Raw genomic sequence first — 24,560 nt, 5'->3', positions numbered from 1 at the left:
TGAGCTCCTATGAGTAATATCTGAGCTTATACACAAAGCCAAATTTTAGGCTCCTGCTTCTCTGCTGAATTCTAGAATACTGTAGAAGGAAGACATTAGCCATGGAAAATCCTTACAAAACACAACTCAGGCATAAAAATGGCTGTCAAAGGTTTAGAATGAATTGAAAGCATTATTTTCTTTAGGGTCTAATTCTTATTTACAAGTAATTTTCAGGGACTTGGGAAACTAGGCAATAATATGCAACAACATGACTAACTCTGATTTCAGCTCAGAAACAATCCATTCATCTATTTGACAGGGGGTGAACAAGTTCTAGGACAATACGTGAGAGAATAAATTAATAATAAATCATTTAGCAAGAAAGGTAGAGCTCAGCAAAAATTAGAACATAGCTTTTTAAAAAAAGTATGTTTAGGTAATTAATTCCTAACCAGCCATCAGAAACAGAGCCATGGAAACTAAGCAGAAAATCTCTTTTCTCTGAAAGAGACCAACTATATTGTCTCCACACACACAAGGCCGTGGTGTGTGTGTTGGGAGTAGTGAGCTATCCTTGCTTTCCTATGCACGCTGTGCACCTTGGTTTGATGAGCAGCTGGTAGGAGAAACCCAAATAGATTTAGACCCAACCTTTTAAAAAGAGGCTTATGTAAACAGCCACTCCTACACTGAGCTGGAAATATACAATGGTAAAATCATTCTGGAGGATGTCAGCAATTTATGTTGAGGGCCTTAAAAATATGTATGCCTTTGACCAGGATATTTCACTTCTGTCTAAAAAAATAATCAGATTTTTCCAATGATGGTCTTCAAGGCAAAAAATGTATAGTAATAATTAAAACATCCACAAGAACTATTAAAGTTTTTTTTTCCCCAAGCTATTAAATGCTCAGAATGTTAAGTGGAGAAAGAATCCAGGTTACAAAACAATGTGAGCATTACTCCCCATTTTGTAACTATATATGTGTTTGTATGTGTGTGCACATGGACAAATTACAGAAGGAGGTAGAAGAATTTAACTATGGTTATTCTTTTTGTATTTTCAAACTTTTATCTAATAAAAAAAGAAAGTTCTTTTCTAAGAGGATGGCCCACTACCTATTTCAGAGAGTATTATGTGTATGATTAAACACAGTGATTAAAAAAAATAAAGCACCAGTGCAGTGCTGCTCATGTAGCATGTCCTTCTAAAATATCCTCCTCAACTTCTGGAATGACTTTCTGTCTTTCAGTAGCCCCATAGCCTCAAACAAGTTGGGAAATTGTGCCAATATGTATTACATCACTCCTTAATCATTTGTGTCAATTGATGGAAGCTGAAATATGGAAAACATCAAAAAGGTAATCCTAAACTAATTTGCACTTGGACTTGGAATATAACCAGACACATGTGCTTAGACATGAATGTATTAACCCTGCAAACACGCTAAACCCCAGGCCTTGTCCTCAACCCTTCTTGGCCTGGCTCCCACTCACATCCTGGGCCCAGCATGGCAGCAGTGGAGAAGTCCCCAGGAACCAAAGAAAATTGGAGAAAGGATTGTTTGATGATGAAGATTTGGCCTTGAGTTGTGGATGTTTATGTGTGTAAATGCAAAAACATCCATATAGAATAGCCCATATATATTCCACCTATGGTAGTTAATTTTCCATAGCTATTTAATTAAAAAGGGAGCTTTATTTGTATAGAAACCTTCAGATTTGGTGAAAGTGGAGACTGGGATAATGAAAAGAAACCAATGCCTTGCTTGGCAGGACCAGCTACATAATTTGTGAGACCCAGCACAAAATGAAAATGTGTGGCCACTTGTTCAGAAATTATTAAGAAGTTCAAGGTAGCAAGAACAGAGTAATAAACCAAGCAAAGTTCCCTTCTAAGCGTGGGGCTCCATGTGACTGCACAGACGCACTCCCTTAGAGCCCACTCTGAATCTTGGGGTTAGATAGATATGGAATCCATTTCTAGATTTTTTCATTCACAAGCTGAGTATCTTGGATAAGTTATTTAAGTTTTCAAAGTTTCAGTTTTCTCTTCTGTAAAATGGGAATAATGTTAATACAGTGTCATGCTCAAGATTGTTGTGAAGATGAGAAAGAAAGCATTACATTAAGTGCATGGCATAATGCCTGGCTCATTAAGATTTCACTCATTTTCTGCATCCTCTATACCACAGTTAGAGTTCAGTTTCTAAAACACAAACTCAAGGTCTCTCCCTGATGTAAAGTTATTTTTGGCTCTCCACTGACTACAAAACAAAGTGAAAATTGCATCGTTTGGCATGTAAGTACTGTCGCTATTCAGGTTTTACTTTTCCTTAACGGTCAGTAATTGAAATAGGCATAGGTGGCAGCTATAAATGCTTGTTTTGCCAGCACCGTGTGAAACATTCTGTTGGACAGAACACTCATCCTGCACTCCTGATGTTTCCTCCCATGGGAGGCAGCCCCATGAGCCGAAACACTCCTGGATCCCCCCACTACCCCACACACCCTACTCTGGGGAGAAGGAGTGATTTCTCTCATTGGTAAATTTGGAAGAAACTGATTATTTATAATCCAGTGTCTTTCTCTCTCAGTAGCAAATCTCATGTGGAGTGTGTGCTCCCCATTGATCTCAGACATGCCATAAGCTTAGTGGCAAAGGCCCTTTCCCAGTGGAGAGACCTATTGTTTAGGACAGCCTGTGACCCATTAATAAGTCTAATTCTGGTGTTCAGCATCAGGAAGACTATGCTCCCCAATGTCAGCTTTATCAGTGATAATGGTCTCCTCTATGCCTTAACTCTTGTCTATTTCTTAATTGGTTCACAACTTGGGAAGGGAGAGTAGGTATTATTTTGGGGGGCCATGCAAATACCCCAACACAATCTACATTTATTATTTCCTTTAAACCTTATAACCACCATATGAGATAAGCATTTTTAACATCTAATTTTTACAGGTAAGGAAAGTGAGGATTAGAGATCAAATAAAAGGCATAGTCAAGCTCTGAACCAGGTCTATCTGAAGCCAAAGCTTATGCCTTTCAATTTTTCCATTTTGCTTTTGCATGAAAGTTTAATAATAAACTGATAAGAACATTCAAAATTTTGGTTGATGTTGAAAAGAAAGCTAACACAGGATTATATCCAGTGTACTTAAATTCTATTTGGCAGAAAAGTAAGCCAAGCTAAACTTAAACTCAGCAAATGCTGAATTTTATTTTAGGGAGAACAAGCTGCAATCCGTAATAAAGAACTGTATTTTCAGCTAACAGTAATGTGCACATTACTCTATTGGTTTTACACTACAATCTGAAACTACATTTCATGATTTACAAGGTCTGAGACAAACAGTAAAAGGTATGTTCCTCGTGATTCTTCAGTAACAACCACAATACTAGAAATTTTGTGTGGGATTGTTTTGTCCACCCTTACTGAGAACATGTGCAAGATATCAATTTGATGATGAACCCATCTGATTTAAACACATGCATATTTTCAACCTTCTGTGGGCTCCTCCACATCCCACCTATCTATGGGAAGTTTTGACCTCCCTACCCAATTGGTGAAAAGACGGGAATTTAGAATGTTTGGGGAAGCAGACTGCCTACTTAAGATCACCTGGAGAATGAGCTCTTTTACCCCGGTTCTTTCCTGCAAGTAGATGGATGAGTCATCAAAAATTCACTAATATTGGATTATTCATGCTAACAACAGTTGAGTCATTAAGAAGAACAACAAAAGGATTCTGGGCCCAAGAACTTTGGGATCTTGCAGTTTTAAAGCATCCACTTATATCCATAACTTATAGCATTACATCCAAAATTCTCCCAAGCACATAACTACTTTTTGATACACAGATCCTTCTACATTTCCCAAAAATACTGCCTGACCTAACATTTCTTCCTATTTTAATACAATGCTCAGTACTCCTAATGTCTCTTCAATATTCTAACCAAAATTGCAAATGGAAAGGCAAAGAAAACAGAGGTTAAAGAAATGTAATTTGTACTTCTTGTAGTCTTCATTATTTATTAAACATACTTTTCTTATAACTACCTTTGTAGCACTTGAAACATGCCTGACAGCTGCTGTGAGCTCTTTCACAGGACCAGTGAATAATAGAAAGCATGGAAATCCTGACTTGGAAATGATCATCAACAAGGCTATTATTTTGACACTACTCTCTATTGAAGGAATTGTCTTTTCTTTGAGGAAGTTTGACTAATGGCAACCAAAATGAGCTCCCAGGAAACAGTTGTTGAGCCAAAACAGAGGTTTTAGAGGCCATTTTTTGGTTATAGGAAATAACGATAATATCCTGAATGGGTATAACACCTTGTTGACAAAAGGGCTGCTCTTTTATTGCCTCACTGATATTCACATATCCTGGTGACATAGGAGTGTTTTATCCATTTTTCTAATAGATAACTTGAGGCACAGTAAGGTAAATGGCTGGCTCCAGAACTCAAGTGTGATCAAGTACATTGTGAGGTATCAACTTCAAATCCAAACTCTCTTCAGTACCTTGCTGGTGAAAGGCTCTTCCAATTCCTAAGTTTCCTAAATCCCATGATGTGAAGAATCCAGGAGCACAATGTCAACTTGCTTTGTCTTGTTGCAGAGAAGGATGTCCTGCTCCAGGCTGAGAATTCCGCATCAGAATCCACTTTGCCTTTAGATACCTGAAATTGTTGAACTGCAACCCAGTAGTCTTGATTCTTGAAGATGATTGTGTAACTATGTAGCTTATGTGGTGTGATGGTGTGATTGTGAAAACCTTGTGGCTCACACCCCCTTTATCCAGTGTATGGACAGATGAGTAGAAAAATGGGAACAAAAATTAAATGAATAATGGGGGGATGGGGTCATGGGATGTTTGGGGTGTTCTTCTTTATTTATATTTTTATTCTTTTTTTTGAATAATGAAAATGTTCAAAAATTGATTTTGGTGATGAATGCACAACTATATTATGGCACTGTGAACAACTGATTGTACACTGTAGATGATTGTAGGGTATGTGTATATATCTCAATAGAACAGGAAAAAAAAGAACAGAATCCACTTGCCTTTTATCCTGCTTAGGAGGCCTTAGTTGCTAACCTTCACTCTTCTGCCAGCAGCAGTCTACCTCTCTGGTTTAAGCAGGCAGTTCTAAACAGTTGTTGGTGGTCACCATGGTAACAGGCACTTAGGTACTGGCTTCAAATGCTCCTTTAAATGAGACAATTTCAAGAATATTCGTGATAAATTAATAGACCACAGACTTAACTGTGGGGAGTTTTGCTTTAGAAAATCTAATAAAAAGAAAGCAGAAAGAATAAATAGCAAACACAATAGAGAAAATGAGGCCAGATTTGGAGGGGCAAGTGGAAGGAATGCCAGGTCTGACTACCAAAAATCAAATCAGGATAGAATTCAAACCAGAGCTTTACATTGTAATTGGTCCTCAAAGGGCTACCTGCCAGGCTGAGCCAAGATTCCTCTGAAGGAAGAAAAGTAAAGTGAGAGATGAGGAGGGCAAGGGTTGAGTAAATCCCTGCAGAGAAGGCTGGGTAGTTCAAAAAAACATCCACTTTCTATTCTATCACTGACTCTAGTGGCTAAATAGCAGCAACATTCATCCTTTTGTTTCTCCATTTCTCCGTTTATGAACCCAACCACTGCAATCTTCATGGGACACAATAAACCTGGAAGTGGAATTTGACCTAAATGGATTTTGTGGTGAGCTAGGTTATCCACACACCCCAAAGACATAGTTGTCCTGATCAGGTTCCAGGATTCTGTTATAAATCTCTTATCTTTTGTACCCATTGAAAATTTCACAGAAGGATAAAAGGACTTAAATAAATGGCTATGCTATCATGTGGAAAGAAGTATCTCATAATAATCCAAAGGAAGACATGTCAATTATTTGTTATATTTTAATATAAAAGCATGCCTCCTCTCTATGGGATAGTGTACATGTAGATCTGGTTGAAGGCAGGCGGATAGGCTAAAAGACTTTTCACGGACACTTTGGGTTTCTGGCCAGATTCCCTAGGTCCCTGCAGGAACATTTTACCCTTGTAGCTCACGGAAAGCACAAGGGAACAGATGCATTTCAGTTTGTGACAGGAGAACAGACTGTGGATTCCGCCTACTCTCTCCAGTCCATCTGGGAGGTGGGTGAGACAGGGAGCCCACAAAAAGGGGGCTCTCCTGGGAATCCCTTGGGGTCCCATGGCTCCTGGTGCTTTATTTTCGGTAGATGGCACTGTGTCTATTGAGATAAGGAAAGGGAGAGTCTAGATGGGAAATCTAATTGTTTCTAGAGAACAAGCACTGCATGTAAGGATGCAGGGTATTTTTTTCTCTTTACTTAGTAACATGATAATACAAATACTCAGTACTCATATTAGCACTCTCTTTAGAGCTCAAATAACTTTATGATTTATTTTGCTGGCTCAGACACAGGGCTGTGGTGGAGTCCAGGGCCTTCTCACGAGGGATATAGTTGCATAAGAATAAATCATTCTGAATGTTCACCCACTCTCTCCCCCAACACATACATCAGCACCTGTACTCCATCTGTGCCCTCAATCTCCACTGTGTGCCCTGGATTGCTCTTTCTACCCTGTGAGGAAGCTCTGACATCTCAGTTCCCGCCTGGCCCATAGGAGTCCTCACACCCCAAAGGTCAATGAGACCAGAACAGTTTTTTGCACACTGGTGATCCTGTGGAGCAGAAACTGTTAGTTGCCCATCCACACCCTTTTTCCTTGCTTATAGAAATCCAATTACTTTTCCTCTCTTCTAAGTGCTTCCAGGAAACTAACCCCAGCCCCAGAAGATAAATCAAGTTTACTCTAAGCCAATTGCGGTATTTCAAGTGATAGGAGAGGAGAGGCCTTCAACATGGCATCCTGGAAAATGAACTCTAAACACAGTGTGGAGGATGGAGAAGATGAAAGGAAGCTCTGTGTGTTAGACACTATGCTACGCGCTTATCACAATACTCTCTCTTATTCCTTACAATGACGTCAAGAAAGGCACTATATGAACATTACTTCCATTTTACAGATGAGAAAACTAAAGCTCATAAAGTTTAGACAGCTTACCTAAGATCATCCTTGCTATTTACTGGGCATATGATGAGATTTAAACCTTTAGAGAAGTCACTAACCATTAGAGGACATGCAAGGCAAAAGTTCCCACTTCTGTCTCTTGACATTAATTTCTGAATGACCCCTAGAACTGCAGCAGCTGTCTTGGGACCATGACAGAAGCCAACCTAAGAGAACAAGACAAATGTCTGAAGATGACAGAGCAGAAAGATGGACAGAACCTTGTTTCTTGATGATGCTGTTGAGCTGCTGAGTTTACCAACTCTTGAACTTCAGTGTTTTAGCCATTTTGAGATTTGTCTTCTGTTATTTATACCCTAACTAAAACACCCTAAATACCCTTTCCATGTGTGATTAGACAAGGGATTAGTGTATGAGCCAAAAGCAACCTTTCATAGGTGACTGCCAAGAAGGTAGCTGATATAAGATGCCACCCATCAGGTATGCTGGCGCATACCTAACAAAATCAATAGATCTCTTTTTGCACTCCTCCTCCTTTTTTGTTTGTTTGATTGATTGATTGATCTCTAGTCTGATTTAAAACAATCAGATTCAGGTTGGTTAATTCAAGTTTTCCTCTTGATATGATGGAGGAAAACAACCTTTAAAGGGATTGTGTCTATGGTGTGATTCACTTAGAAATTTTATTTTCTTATAACTTTAGTGCAATAAAATGTGTCTTTTCATGTTTAAAAAAAACCCAATAGATCATTTCTAGGGGAGTCTGAATAAGATAACATATTTTCCCATATCTTCAGAGATCTCATTCCATCAATTATCCTGTCTCTCTTCTTTATCTTCAACATTTTCCTCTTATACATGAACCTTCCCAAGAGCATTTTAAATTGTCGTATTAAAAACACACAAAACACCCTTCATCAACTAAAGATCTTCCTCTGACTACTACTGTATCTATCTTCTTTCCTTTACAATCAACTTTTTAGAATAATTGTTTCCAGTTCCTATCCTTCAAGCCATGGCACTTTACACTTGCACTATGCCAATAAAGCATCTGCTCTTACAGACATTACAAAATGTAATAAAATAGGTTGTGAATTGCTGAATAACAAACTACCCCAAAAATTAGTTGCTTAAGATGACCACCACCATTTATTATCTCTCCTGATACTGTGGGGTGACAAGACTTGGCTGGACAATTCTGCTCTGCATGATATTGGCTGGAGCTGCAGTCACCTGGAGGCTTGATTGGTCAGAACATCCTCTGTGGCTCATTCACATGGTCAGCAGGTAGTGTTGGCTCTTGGCTGGGTGCTCAGCTACAGTCAGATCTTCTCCACATGTGGGCTTCGCATAGCAAAACAACTAGGTTTCAATAGGGAGTGTTTCAAGCTTATGAAAGTGGAAGCTCCCCAGCCTCAGAAGTCACAGTCTCACTTCTGCCACACTCTATTAGTCAATACAAGTCCCAGTACAGCCCTAGATTCAAGAGTAAGGCAATAGATTTCACCTTTTAATGGGAAGAATAGCAAAGAATTTGTGGCTATCTTTAATGTACCATTGTTATTAATGTACTTCCTTATTGCTAAATCCATTGAAAATATTACTCCTTATTTTACATGGCATCTCTATTCTTGATATACTTTCTTCTTTCATCTTCCATGAAACCACATTCTTCTGGTTTTTCAAGTACTTCTATGCCGCTCTTTTTCACTTTCTTTTGAGAACTCCCCTTCCTTTCTTCAACCTCAAAATATCCAGGATCTCATCTTTGGCCTTCTTATCTTATTACTTTATGTAATCTAACTGGGCATACTCATAAGCTCTCATGGATTCCATTACTGTCTATATACTAATAACTTTAGTTTAAAACCTAGATATCTTCTTTCTTCTTTCTTCTTTCTTCATTTGAAAATCCTACAAGCATCCCAAATTCCAACATCTTAACTTGAGCTCACCATACACCTTTTTTCCACTACTCTAGTTTTTTTTCCTGATTTATTCCAGCATCTTCTAGTCTTTCCACCTCCAGATTGGCCTCCACTTTAATTCATTTCCAAACTGAAGCTAGAGTGGAGATTTTAATGGCAAAATCATACTATGTTGTGCTTGATTCAGCAGTACGCATACTAAAATTGGAACAATACAGAGAAGACTAACATAGTCCCTGTGCAAGGATGATATGCAAATTTGTGAAGCATTCCATATTATTGGTGTTGTTGAGAATACAATGTATATAGATGTAATTTGTATGGCAATAGCAGTACAAGTTGGGGGGAGGGAGAAGGAATGGAGCTAAATAAATTCAAAGTATTTGTATACCACTGTAATTTAGTTGATATTATTATTATTATTTAGTATTATTATATATTATATGTATTATATATTAATATATTATTATATATTAAGATGTTAATTGTAATCACCACTAAGAATGTAACTTAAGAAAAAAATATATATATATAGCAAAGGAAATGATAGGGTAATTAAAATTAGTACACTAGAAAAATATCTATTTAACAAAAAAGAAGGCAGTTAGAGAGGAAGAAAAGAGCAAAAACAACATGAAGTTTATAGAATACAAATGACTGAGGTCTTTAAATGAATTAAATTTTTCTGTTAAAAGGCAGAGATTGACAGAATGGATTTAGAAAACATGATCCAACTGTATGCTGTCTACAAGAGACACAAATTAGATTCAAGGGCATAAATTAAGTTCATAGTAAAAGGATAGAGAAATATATGCCATGTAAATAATAACCAAAAGAGAGCTAGAGTGGCTATACTAATATCAGACAAAATAGACTTTAAGGCAAAAAGTGTAACCAGAGATTAAGTATATTTTATAATGATAAAGGGGTCAATTCATCAAGAAGATACAACAATTATAAACATACATGAACCCTATAACAGAGACCAAAATACATGAAGCAAAAATTGACAAAATTAAGAGAAAAATAGACAATTCAGCAATAAGAGTTGGAAATTTCAATAGCCCACTTTCATAACATATAGAACAATAAACAGGAGATTAACAAGGAAAGAGAAGGCTTTAACAACTCAATGTTCCAAATAACAAACATCTGTAGAACACTCCATCCAACAAGAGCAGAATACACGCTCTTCTGAGGAACATACAGAACACTCTTCATGAATATGTTAGGCCAATGAATTGAAAAAACTGAAATCATGCACAGTGATATCTCTGACCATAATGTGAGGAAATAAAAAAATTAACAAGAGAAAAAAAAATGGAGGAACTTCTGAAATATGTGGAAATTAAACAACATACTCCTAAGAAATGGGTCAAAGAAGTCACAAGGGAAATTAGGAAATATTTTGAGATGAATGAAAATGAAAACACAACTTACCCAAATTAACGAGATGCAGCAAAACCATGCTCAGAGGAAAATTTATAGCAGGAAACCCCTACATTAGAAAAAAAGAAAGAATCTCAAATCAGTAATTTAACTTCTGCCTTAAAGAGCTTAAAGAAGAGAAAACTAAACCCAAAGCAAGTAAAATGAAGAAAATAAAGGTTATAGCAGAAGTGAATGAAATAGAAAAACAGTAGAGAAAAAAATCAATAAAATCAAAAGTTGATTCTTGGCAAAGAGCAACAAAATTGGCAAACCTTTAGCTAGACTGACCAAGAAAGACAGACTACTCAACTAAAATCTGGAAAGAAAAACGGAACATTACTACCAACCTCACAGAAATAAAAGGGAATGTAAGGGAATTCTATAAACAATTGGATGCCACCAAAGTAAATAACCTAGATGAAATGAACAAATTCTTAGAAATACTTAAACTACCAAAACTGACTCAAGCATAAATAGAAAATCTGAATTGACACATATCAAGTAAAGAGATTGAGTGGCATCAAAAAGAACAAGATATTTATGAATAAATTTAACCAAAGAAGTGCAAGACTTATGCTACTAAAACATTTAAATATTGTTGAAAGAAATTAAAGAAGATCTAAATAATTGGAAAGTCCTATGCTCATGGATTAGAAGATAATTTTAGTAAAACGGCAATAATTCACAAATTGATCTACATAATCCCTAACAAAATGCCAGCTGCATTTAGGACAGCAATTAACAAGCAGATCTGAAAATTCACATGGAAATGTAAAAAACCTAAAATAGCTAAATCAATCTTGAAAAAGAACAAAGTTGGAGGACTCATATTTCCCAATATCAAAAATTATTGGATGGTTTGAATGAGGTGTGAATATATCTCAATAAAACCACACTTAAAAAATTACTACAATGCTACAATAATCAAGATGGTGTGATACTTACATAAAGATAGACATATAGATCAGTGGAATAGAATTGAGAGTTCAAAAATAAACCCACACATTTATGGTCATTGGGTTTTTTACAATGTCACCCTCATTCTAGAATTTGTGTTTGGTTGAGAGTAAACTATGACACATATGTCCAACCACTGCCCCACTTTGCTTGCTATGTCTCTTTGACTTCTCATCACAAGCCAGCTGGGAGAAGGCAGATCTTCCATTTTTGGTTCATTTTAGCTTGGACTCTCCCTTTGTATGTCCTTCCCAGGGACACTGTGCCTCAAAAGTCCTTATTGCAGAAGGTGTATTCTCTCTCTACACTATGGGAGAAACTATGATCTCAGCTTGGCTCTTGATGTGTTATCAGGCAGTCTAATGGAAATTTGAAAATTCTTTCACTTGTCAAAGTCTGACTTCTGAGGTTTTTCTCCTCTGTGGACCCAAAAAAGACAAAATGTAATGCACATCTCCATATTTCCCAAGGGCATAACTAATAACACAGTATTATAATTAATGTCCATGGCTCACTCACCAATAAGTCTTACCCCTTTCTTCCTTGCTTTTTTCTATTTCAGAGACTGATAATGAAAAGCTTAACTGGGTTAATTTTTATTAATATCTGCCTGGTTTTTCTTATCCATCCTTTTACTTTCAAACTTTTTTAGGTACTAATGTTTTAAATGTACTTTTAAAATATATCCACATTTTGAACCAAATTTGAGAATTTATTTGTTTATATTTATCATGATATTGATATAATTGATATTATTTCTACCACCTAATTTTTTTTTGTAATTCAGTTTTATTCTTTTTAAAATTCTTTTTTTTACATTTTTATTTTGAAATAATTTCAAACTTACAGGACAGTTGCAGATAATACAGAGAATTCCCGTACAGAGAACTCCAATATGCCCTCATGCCCCCAGATACTCAGATCCACCAATTTTTTTTTTTTTACAAACATTTGAGAGAAAGTTGCACACATCATACTCCTTGAACACATAATACTTTCATGTACATTTCCTATGAACAAGGATATTCATTTATGTAACCATCTTAAGTGCAGTTATCAAGTTCAAGAAATTTAACATTGATATAAAGCTTACAGTCTATATTCCAATTTTTTCTTATGTCTCACTAAGGTCCTTTTAAGCCTTTTCTCCTCCATTCTTTGATCCCATCTGTTTCTCTAGAGAACCCTGACTAATACACCATCCAGTATCATGTATTGCATTTAATTGCCATTATAACTTTAGTTTATTATTCTTTTTTTAATTGTGGAAACATATATACAACATAAATATCCCCATCCTCACCCTTCCCAAGCATTCCATTCAGTGGAATTACTTACAGTGTTACAGTACCTTCATCATCCATTTCTAGAACTTTCCCCCACCCCAAACAGAAACCCTACAGACATTTTGTATTAACTCCCCATTGCCCCTACACCCCACCCCTAGTAACCTGGGCTCTACTTTCTGTCTCTATGAATTTACATATCCTCTGATATTTTCTTTGTGGTTACCACAGGGCTTAAATTTAAAATCCTAAATCTGCAACAATCTTGATTGCTTTGATACCAAATAAACTTCAATAGCATACATACACTACGTTCCTATATCCCTGTATCCCCCACCTTTATGTAGCTCTTGTCACAAATTTCATGAGTCCCAAATCATTGATTTATCATTACATTTTATGTATTTGCCTTTTAGATCCTGCAGAAAGTAAAACGTGGAGTTACAAACCAAAACTAAAATAGTACTGGCATTTATAGGTACCCCTGCTGCTGCCCTTACTGAAGATCTTTATTTCTTCATGGGGCTTCGATCTGTTGTCTCTTGTCCTTTCCTTTCAACCTGCAGAACTCTCTTTAGCATCTCTTACAGGGCCAGTATAGTGGTGATGAACTCCCTCAGCTTTTATTTATCTGGAAATGTCTTAATCCTGCCCTCATTTTTGAAAGACATTGCATTAGTTGGGATTCTCTAAGGAAACAGAACCAACAGGAAATGTCTGTAAATATGAGAGTTTATAAAAGTCTCTCACGCAACTGTGGGGATGAGTCCAAATTCTGCAGGACAGGCAGCAAGCTGGCAATTCCAACGGAGGTCTTCAGTGAACTCCCCAGGAGAGGCTGGCTGGCTGAAGAAGAAGTGAAGTTCTCTCTCTTCTCCCTTAAATGTCTTCAAATGATTGGATTAAATCCAGCTGATTGAGTTCCCCATCGTGGAAGGCACACCTGTCATTGATATAATCAGCCACAGCTGCAATCAATTGATAATTTAATAAACCAGCTTTCTGGTTTATTAACCAGCTACAAATGTCCTTGCAGTAACAGTTAGGCCAGTGCTTGCTTGACCAGACACCTGGGCACCATCACCTGGCCAAGTTCACACAAGAACCTAATCATCACAGACATTTTGCCAGATATAGAATTCTTGGTTGGCAGTTTTTTTACTGTCAGCACTTTAAATATGTCATCCCACTGCCTTCTTGCCCCTGTTTGGTTCCTGTTCGTAATTTCCATCTTTCTCCTGATATTCTTTTTTTGTTCATCTGTTGTTTTCCTAATTTCCCTTAGTTCATTGTCTATGTTTTCCTTTAGTGCTTTGAGCCTTATTAGGACCACTTTTTAAAAGTCTTTGGGGCAAGACAGCGGACTGGTGAGCTGTATGTTTTAGTTACTCCTCCAGGAAAGTAGGTAGAAAGCCAGGAACTGCGTGGACTGGACACCACAGAGCAATCTGACTTTGGGCATACTTCATACAACAATCATGAAAATGTGGAACTGCTGAGATCAGCGAAATCTGTAAGTTTTTGCAGCCAGGGGACCTGCACCCCTCCCTGCCAGGCTCAGTCCCGTGGGAGGAGGGGCTGTCAGCTCCGGGAAGGAGAAGGGAGAACTGCAGTGGCAGCCCTTATCGGAAACTCATTCTACTGATCCAAACTCCAACCATAGATAGACTGAGACCAGACACCAGAGAATCAGAGCAGCCAGCACAGCAGAGAAGAGACAGACATAGAAAAAAACAGCACGAAAAACTCCAAAATAAAAGCGGAGGATTTTTGGAGTTCTGGTGAACATAGAAAGGGGAAGGGCAGAGCTCAGGCCCTCAGGCTCATATGCAAATCCCGAAGAAAAGCTGATCTCTCTGCCCTGTGGACCTTTCCTTAATGGCCCTAATTGCTTTGTCTCTTAGCATTTCAATAACCCATTAGATCTGTAAGGAGGACCCTTTTTTTTTCTTTTTTAATCCTTTTTCCTTTTTCTAAAACAATTACTCTAAGAAGCCCAATACAGAAAGCTTCAAATACTTGCAATTTGGGCAGGTCAAGACAAGAGCAGAACTAAGAGAGCTCTGAGACAAAAGGCAATAATCCAGTGGCTGAGAAATTTCACTAAACACCACAACTTCCCAAGAAAAGGGGGGGTGTCAGCTCACAGCCATCATCCTGGTGGACAGGAAACACTCCTGCCCATCGCCAGCCCCATAGCCCAGAGCTGCCCCAGACAACCCAGTGTGATGGAAGTGCTTCAAATAACAGGCACACTCCATAAAACTGGGCGTGGACATTAGCCTTCCCTGCACCCTCAGCTGGTTGTCCCAGAGTTGGGAAGGTGGAGCAGTATGAATTAACAAAGCCCCATTCAGCCATCATTTCAGCAGACTGGGAGCCTCCCTACACAGCCCAGCAGCCCAGAACCGCCCTGGGGGGACGGCACTCACCTGTGACATAGCACAGTCATCCCTCAACAGAGAACCAGGGGGTGCACAGTCTGGAAGAGGGACCCACTCACAAGTCTCAGGAGCCATATGCCAATACCAAGGACTTGTGGGTCAGTGGCAGAGACAAACTGTGGCAGGACTGAACTGAAGGATTAGACTATTGCAGCAGCTTTAAAACTCCAGGATCACCAGGGAGATTTGATTGTTAGAGCCACCCCCCTCCCTGACTGCCCAGAAACACGCCCCATATACAGGGGGGGCAACACCAACTACACACGCAAGCTTGGTACACCAATTGGACCCCACAAGACTCACTCCCCCACTCACCACAAAGGCTAAGCAGGGGAGAACTGGCTTGTGGAGAACAGGTGGCTCGTGGACGCCACCTGCTGGTTAGTTAGAGAAAGTGTACTCCACAAAGCTACAGATCTGATAAATTAGAGATAAGGACTTCAATTGGTCTACACATCCTAAAAGAACCCTATCAAGTTCAGCAAATGCCAAGAGGCCAAAAACAACAGAAAATTATAAAGCATATGAAAAAACCAGATGATATGGACAACCCAAGCCCAAGCACCCAAATCAAAAGTTCAGAAGAGACACAGCACCTAGAGCAGCTACTCAAAGAACTAAAGATGAACAATGAGACCATAGTACAGGATACAAAGGATATCAAGAAGACCCTAGAAGAGCATAAAGAAGACATTGCGAGACTAAATAAAAAAAATAGATGATCTTATGAAAATTAAAGAAACTGTTGACCAAATTTAAAAGATTCTGGACACTCATAGTACAAGACTAGAGGAAGCTGAACAACGAATCAGTGACCTGGAAGATGACAGAATGGAAAATGAAAGCATAAAAGAAAGAATGGGGAAAAAATTGAAAAAATCAAAACGGACCTCAGGGATATGATAGATAATATAAAACGTCCGAATATAATAAGACTCATTGGTGTTCCAGAAGGGGAAGAAAAGGGTAAAGGTCTAGGAAGAGTATTCAAAGAAATTGTTGGGGAAAACTTCCCAAATCTTCTAAACAACATAAATACACACATCATAAATACTCAGCGAACTCCAAATAGAATAAATCCAAATAAAGCCACTCCGAGACATATTCTGATCACACTGTCAAACATGGAAGAGAAGGAGCAAGTTCTGAAAGCAGCAAGAGAAAAGCAATTCACCACATACAAAGGAAATAGCATAAGACTAAGTAGTGACTACTCAGCAGCCACCATGGAGGCGAGAAGGCAGTGGCATGATATATTTAAAATTCTGAGTGAGAAAAATTTCCAACCAAGAATACTTTATACAGCAAAGCTCTCCTTCAAATTTGAGGGAGAGCTTAAATTTTTCACAGACAAACAAATGCTGAGAGAATTTGCTAACAAGAGGCCTGCCCTACTGGAGATACTAAAGGGAGCCCTACAGACAGAGAAACAAAGAAAGGACAGAGAGACTTGGAGAAAGGTTCAGTACTAAAGAGATTCGGTATGGGTACAATAAAGGATATGAATAGAGAGAGGGGAAAAATATATATGACAAACATAAACCAAAGGATTAGATGGCGGATTCAAGAAATGCCTTCACGGTTAAAACGTTGAATGTAAATGGATTAAACTCCCCAATTAAAAGATATAGATTCGCAGAATGGATCAAAAAAAAATGAACCATCAATATGTTGCATACAAGACACTCATCTTAGACACAGGGACACAAAGAAATTGAAAGTGAAAGGATGGAAAAAAATATTTCATGCCAGCGACAGCCAAAAGAAAGCAGGTGTAGCAATATTAATCTCAGATAAAATAGACTTTAAATGCAGGGATGTTTTGAGAGACAAAGAAGGCCACTACATACTAATAAAAGGGGCAATTCAACAAGAAGAAATAACAATCATAAATGTCTATGCACCCAATCAAGGTGCCACAAAATACATGAGAGAAACACTGGCAAAACTAAAGGAAGCAATTGATGTTTCCACAATAATTGTGGGAGACTTCAACACATCACTCTCTCCTATACATAGATCAACCAGACAGAGGACCAATAAGGAAATTGAAAACCTAGACAATCTGATAAATGAATTAGATTTAACAGACATATACGGAACATTACATCCCAAATCACCAGGATACACATACTTTTCTAGTGCTCACGGAACTTTCTCCAGAATAGATCATATGCTGGGACATAAAACAAGCCTCAATAAATTTAAAAAGATTGAAATTATTCAAAGCACATTCTCTGACCACAATGGAATACAATTAGAAGTCAATAACCATCAGAGACTTAGAAAATTCACAAATACCTGGAGGTTAAACAACACACTCCTAAACAATCAGTGGGTTAAAGAAGAAACAGCAAGAGAAATTGCTAAATATATAGAGACGAATGAAAATGAGAACACAACATACCAAAACCTATGGGATGCAGCAAAAGCAGTGCTAAGGGGGAAATTTATAGCACTAAACGCATATATTAAAAAGGAAGAAAGAGCCAAAATCAAAGAACTAATGGATCAATTGAAGAAGCTAGAAAATGAACAGCAAACCAATCCTAAACCAAATACAAGAAAAGAAATAACAAGGATTAAAGCAGAAATAAATGACATAGAGAACAAAAAAACAATAGAGAGGATAAATATCACCAAAAGTTGGTTCTTTGAGAAAATCAACAAGATTGACAAGCCCCTAGCTAGACTGACAAAATCAAAAAGAGAGAAGACCCATATAAACAAAATAATGAATGAAAAAGGTGACATAACTGCAGATCCCAAAGAAATTCAAAAAATTATAAGAGGTTACTATGAACAACTGTATGGCAACAAACTGGATAATGTAGAGGAAATGGACAATTTCCTGGAAACATATGAACAACCTAGACTGACCAGAGAAGAAATAGAAGACCAAAACCAACCCATCACAAGCAAAGAGATCCAATCAGTCATCAAAAATCTTCCCACAAATAAATGCCCAGGGCCAGATGGCTTCACAGGGGAATTCTACCAAACTTTCCAGAAAGAACTGACACCAATCTTACTCAAACTCTTTCAAAACATTGAACAAAATGGAACACTACCTAACTCATTTTATGAAGCTAACATCAATCTAATACCAAAACCAGGCAAAGATGCTACAAAAAAGGAAAACTACCAGCCAATCTCCCTAATGAATATCGATGCAAAAATCCTCAACCAAATACTTGCAAATCGAAACCAAAGACACATTAAAAAAATCATACACCATGACCAAGTGGGGTTCATTCCAGGCATGCAAGGATGGTTCAACATAAGAAAATCAATCGATGTATTACAACACATTAAAAATTCAAAAGGGAAAAATCAAATGATCATCTCAATAGATGCTGAAAAATCATTTGACAAAATCCAACATCCGTTTTTGATAAAAACACTTCAAAAGGTAGGAATTGAAGGATACTTCCTCAATACGATAAAGAGCATATATGAAAAACCCACAGCCAGCATAGTGCTCAATGGTGAGAGACTGAAAGCCTTCCCTCTAAGATCAGGAACAAGACAAGGATGCCCGCTGTCACCACTGTTATTCAACATTGTGCTGGAAGTGCTAGCCAGGGCAATCCGGCAAGACAAAGAAATAAAAGGCATCCAAATTGGAAAAGAAGAAGTAAAACTGTCATTGTTTGCAGATGATATGATCTTATATCTGGAAAACCCTGAGAAATCAACGATACAGCTACTAGAGCTAATAAACAAATTTAGCAAAGTAGCGGGATACAAGATTAATGCACATAAGCAATAATGTTTCTATATGCTAGAAATGAACAAACTGAAGAGACACTCAAGAAAAAGATACCATTTTCAATAGCAACTAAAAAAATCAAGTACCTAGGAATAAACTTAACCAAAGATGTAAAAGACCTATACAAAGAAAACTATGTAACTCTACTAAAAGATATAGAAGGGGACCTTAAAAGGGGACTGCCCTCCCCCTACGTGGGATCAGACACCCAGGGGAGTGAATCTCCCTGGCAACATGCAATATGACTCCCGGGGAGGAAGGTAGACCTGGCATCGTGGAACGGAGTACATCTTCTTGACCAAAAGGGGGATGTGAAAGGAAATGAAATAAGCTTCAGTGGCAGAGAGATTCCAAAAGGAGCCGAGAGGTCACTCTGGTGGGCACTCTTACGCACACTTTAGACAACCCTTTTTAGGTTCTAAAGAATTGGGGTAGCTGGTGGTGGATACCTGAAACTATCAAACCACAACCCAGAACCCATGAATCTTGAAGACAATTGTATAAAAATGTAGCTTATGAGGGGTGACAATGGGATTGGGAAAACCATAAGAACCACACTCCACTTTGTCTAGTTTATGGATGGATGAGTAGAAAAATAGGGGAAGGAAACAAACAAACAAACAGACAAAGGTACCCATTGTTCTTTTTTTACTTCAATTGCTCTTTTTCACTTTAATTATTATTCTTATTATTTTTGTGTGTGTGCTAATGAAGGTGTCAGGGATTGATTTAGGTGATGAATGCACAACTATGTAATGGTACTGTGAACAATGGAATGTATGATTTGTTCTGTATGACTGCATGGTATGTGAATATATCTCAATAAAATGAAGACTAAAAAAAAAAAAAAAAATCTTTGGAATATCTCAGGTCCCATCCTTCCTATTAATGGTTTCTGAGGCTTTAATTTTGACCTTTGCCTGGACCGTCACTTCCTGTTTCTTTGTAATCTTTTGTTGAAACTTGGACATTTTGATAGTTTGAATTTTTATTGCTGGAATTTAGAAGCTGGGATGCCTGTTCTTTAAGTTTGTGTTCAGGTAGTGTTATGACAGAGCTTTCCTTGAATACCAGGAGCTAACAAAAGAAAAAGAAGAAGGGAAAAAAAGAAAACACCTTTCCCAAATCTTTGCAGCTTGACCAGCGTAAATGCTTAACTCCACAAAGAGTTTGGAGAATGGCTCCAGGCCAAAGCATCACCTGCCCTGATCCTTTCTGCGCATGCATCTTGTTTTGAGCTCATGGGTGTGGCAATGCGAGCATTTACATGGTTAGGAATGTCCCCTCTTCCCTAGAAAACTGTTTCCTCATGGTCCCAGGCACTGCCCTGTATGTCCTACAGACAGCAACTTTGCTGCTCTCCTGCAGCATTCCAAAGGGAGATCTCCGTGAACCACCTGCTACATGCAGGGCAAGTTCTGGGACGGCAAGTCCCTCCCCCACTACCAGACAGATGGGCCCAGACACGCGTGCTCCTGGTGTGTACCCTGGGGTTACTCTACTGGCTGCAGAATGGAGGCCAGGGGCAGGGGAGGGGCCAGCTAGGGCCCCCGGAGATACAACTGCCTCTAAGGAGACTTTTTTTTTGATTTGGCACTCACCCTCTCACTGTAATGGTTTAACTATTTTCCAGAGCTTGGAGAAAGATGTTTCCGCCAGCTGTTGCTGTTTATTCAAAGCTTCTGTGTGGGGACAGGGTCTTAGAGCATCTACTCTGCCATATCCCTTGCTGTGGATTTTGAGGATGTAAGTTTGTACCTTATGGCTGTTTAACTCAGATCACATTTGACTTAGAAGTTCCTGCCCCTCCAGGGACTGCACTCAGCTCATAGATTAATTTCCCTTGAAGTGTCATGTCTTTTCTCAGAATGGGAGAACCCAAGTAAGGAGGACCTATTGTCTTGTAAATGGAGAAAGAATGACAAGACAAAGGTGATTTGTCTGAGGATCTATGCAAAAGACAGTGAGCATAAGAGGTAGGACTAGAATTCAAATTTCTGATTCCTGAGGCTAAATAAGTGTTTACTACTAGGGCACATTTTATATTCTGAGGAAAATAAAAGGGAAGATGAAAGTATTAATTTGTAGTCAGGAAGATCTCTTCTTTAATAACTTAAAAAATGTGGCTCACACCTCCATATGAACATCTCCCATTGATTTCCCTTTTTCTGTAAATAATTTTGCATGCATAACTTCCTTTGAGCCTCACAACAATCCCATTATCCCATGGTATAAGTGAGGAGAGTCAAGGAGGGACAATTTCAATGGCCACAGAAATATTATTTGACAGGCGGGGACTCAGCTCCCTGAAGTTCAAGCCATGATTCTTTAATGTATGAAATGTTTATAAAGGGAGTTAATGTTCATCTCTTACTGTGGGCCTAAAATGTCACCATTCATTACCCAATTATACTTTGTCCCCTATGCCTTTGTCACCCCTCCACACTTGTTACCCTCATCTCTTACTGGGCATATGAAGATATGCTGGGATCTTTCCATTTGGCTATACTAGACAAATTTCACTTAAGGTAATTATCAGAATCCAATGAGAGATTTCAAATACAATGTGACACTTTGACTAACCTAAGATTTGGGCAAATGCCTGAAACTCACCAAACCTCAGCTCATTATTGCTTCTGCTATTATTTGCTCTTTATAATATAACAAGATAACACAACAAAATCATAGTATCTTGGGCATTAATTGAGCCTGCAATTTTAGGTGGAGGGTAAAGGGAAACACAGTCCAGTCTGGTTCTCCTGGTAATTTGCCTGGGCTTTGGCACTGTGGCCTTTGTCCAGTTTCGTTTATGGAGGTAGTCCAAAGTCAAAGCAAGAGAACTTGTGAAGGGTATGGGAGTGATCTACAAGGCAAAAAGTTGGAGAATGGAAAAGAACAGGAATATATGCATTATACATTTTGTGATTAAGAATAAAAAGGAAAATGCTCAAGTGGTATGGAAGTGAACTATACCTGTAGCACAAAGGATAATTTTGACTGCAAATGACAGAAAACCCAACCAACAGTAACTTAACCATAAGGATATTTCTTCTTCACGTGAAAGCATCTGGAGGTGGGTGGCTCTGAATTGGTTTGGTAGCTCAATGTTATAATCAAGGACCCTGACTTTTCCCTTCTCTCTGCACAGCCAGCCTCAGATGCTTACCACCGTGGTCATTAGATAGATGGCTGTTGCAGCTCCCCACATAAAATTCTCCCACATCAGTTCCTGTCTATACCTTCACAGAAAGAAAGTGGGAGTGGGCAAAGTAGAACTTTTTCCTTTCATGCCTTTTTCTTCTCTGACAGGATAGTCTTTCCCTAAAGTACACGGTAAACTTGGTAACATGCTCCCTGATCAATCACAGACAAAGAGAATTGGGATTTCCATAATGACTTAAATCAATTCATGTCCTGAGATTAGACATACTACTGCAAAGAGAAGATAAAATGGCCCAACATCAGAATCTGCCACATAAAAAAATACACACATATATACATACATATGCACACACAATTATACACATGCACATACATGCAAATACAGGTATAGAAATACTTATTTTACATGAATATTATCCTCAGTCTCAATATTCTTTTTGAAACAGCTTAACAGTAGAAGTTGAAGATTTTTTCTGTTTCAATACTTACAGGTCTATTCCATTATTTTTAACTACTGCAGAGTATTCCATAGTATGACTGTGCCCTCCTTTACATAGCCATTCCCTAATTGGTAGACATTTTTGTTAGCATTTCCTTTTTAAACCTCCCCAACATGGGTACTGCCTGCTCCTGTCATGGCTACGGGATAAGCCGGGTAATTTAGGCATGCCTCATACCAACTGTGATTCCTTTTTTGGTTCAGTTCAATTTGAATGCATTTTTAAAAGGCAGTAAATGAGTAACTACTATATTTCAGGCATTGGGCTTAACACTAGGAGTACAAAGATTAGTAATACACAGTCCGTGCCAGCAATTAGCTTACAGTCCAACAGAAAAGACAGAGCCCTAAATAACTAAGTACAGAGATAGAGGTATGCACATGGTATTTATGAGCATTCAGAAGAAGAGTCCCCAAAGTGGGGACTTGGGGGAGGCTTTGTGAAGGAAATGACATCTGACTTGAGTCTTGAAGTTGAGTCCATATTACTCAAATCAAGAAAAGTGGGAAAGAGATCCTAGGCAGAAGGCATGGCATGTTCAAAGATGAAAGACTTGAAAAAGCATAGCGTATAGTTATGCTAAAGAGTAGAGGAGATGGCCTGCCTCATATGCTGTACTCTACTCATGCCAACTTCACTGAAACTTTAGTAATCCTCTGGTGCCCAAGAGTGCCCAAACATACACAGCGTAAGATAGGTGATCACTACCACTCTTTACATTATACTGGAGGTACCTGACAATTCTATAAAGAAAGAAAAAATAAGGTAAGAGATGTAGGATATGAAAAGAAAAAAATAATGTCATTTCTGTAGATGATATGATCATCTATCTTAAAAACAACACATACAAAATAGAATCAGAACTAATAAAAGAGTTTGGCAATGTTTACAGGCACAAGACTGTCCTCAAAAATCAATTGCAGTTAGTCTCAATAACCAAATAGAAAATAGTTTTTTAAAAAGATGCATTCATTTTTACAATAAAACCAAATTGTCTTAAAATTAACCAAGGTATTTTGTTAAAATTAGTTAATCAATAATATACAAGATATATAGGGAAGAAAATTTAAAACCTTGGTAAGGGCTAAGATACAATTTTAATAAATGGAAAGACTTTTTCATGCTCTCAAACTTCATATTTTAAAGATATCATTTCTCCCCAAAAATCAATGAATTTAATGAAATTCAACAAATTCCAGTATATATTCTGACATTTATATGGAAAAATAGTGCCCTCAAATAGCTAAGTCATCTTTTAAAAAATAGAATATTAAAACATATTATAAACAATAGTAATAAAGAACAAGATAATATTTATATCAATCAGGAATAGATCCAAGAAGCAGAACCTCTATTATTGATACAAAATAATGGATTTATCATAATGGTTTGCGGTTGTGGGAGCTGGTCCACACAAGCTGTTGCATCTGTGTCTAGTGTTGAACCTGAACTCACTAGAGATCAAACAAACTAGCAGTTGGGAAGGAAAGCTAGATGCGTATAAGAGCACGGACAAACTGGAACCAGTGAAGACAAACTGGGACCCATAAGGACGAACGAGGATGAACATCTGTCTCTCACCCCCTCCAACCTCAGTGCCATGGATGATCAGCAGGAGAAGGTGGCGAGTTTCACCATGGAGTTGCCAAACACTTAGGCCAGAACTTAGAGAAGCTGGAGGAGATTTGACAGAACCTGGAGGAGTTACATATCTGGATTCTTCCCACAGGGTAAGCTAGCTGATCAGTGGCAATGTCTGCAAACTGTCAACATTCCTAGCACCCTCTACTGTCCTTCAGAGTATTAAAAAAAACAAAAAACAAAAAACTGCTTTTTAACTTACAGCCTTTCAAATCCCACACAAAATGTCTCCTGTGGCCAGTACTAACTCAGAATCATTCAAAAAAGGGAATTATAGGAAATGTAATTCCAGTGTACCTAACCTGACACAGTACAAAGCCACCACAGTACTGGTGGTTTGGTTCAAGAAAAAACAGAGATGAAAAGGAACAGAAGCATATGTCAGGG

The 24,560-nt window shown here is 38.1% G+C and overlaps 1 long non-coding RNA gene and 1 other non-coding gene across 2 annotated transcripts in view; one reads left to right on the top strand and one right to left on the bottom strand.

The window, feature by feature from the left end:
• LOC119544430 overlaps positions 1–22,701 on the bottom strand; it is a 101,550-nt gene extending 78,849 nt beyond the window's left edge. The window contains exons 1-2 of the long non-coding RNA XR_005218836.1: positions 22,522–22,701; positions 10,421–10,478 (exon numbers count right to left, since the gene is read on the bottom strand). This is a non-coding gene — a long non-coding RNA (uncharacterized LOC119544430). The remainder of the gene's footprint in view (positions 1–10,420; positions 10,479–22,521) is intronic.
• LOC119545082 lies at positions 9,155–9,261 on the top strand. Its single transcript, XR_005219057.1, has one exon. It is a non-coding gene; the product is annotated as a U6 spliceosomal RNA (small nuclear RNA).
• Positions 22,702–24,560: the final 1,859 nt, after the last annotated feature.

Source organism: Choloepus didactylus, chromosome 9 (assembly GCF_015220235.1).
Source record: "Choloepus didactylus isolate mChoDid1 chromosome 9, mChoDid1.pri, whole genome shotgun sequence".
NCBI lineage: Eukaryota > Metazoa > Chordata > Mammalia > Pilosa > Megalonychidae > Choloepus > Choloepus didactylus.
The sequence above is the reverse complement of the archived record's forward strand: the minus strand, read 5'-3'. Positions and strand labels throughout refer to the sequence as shown.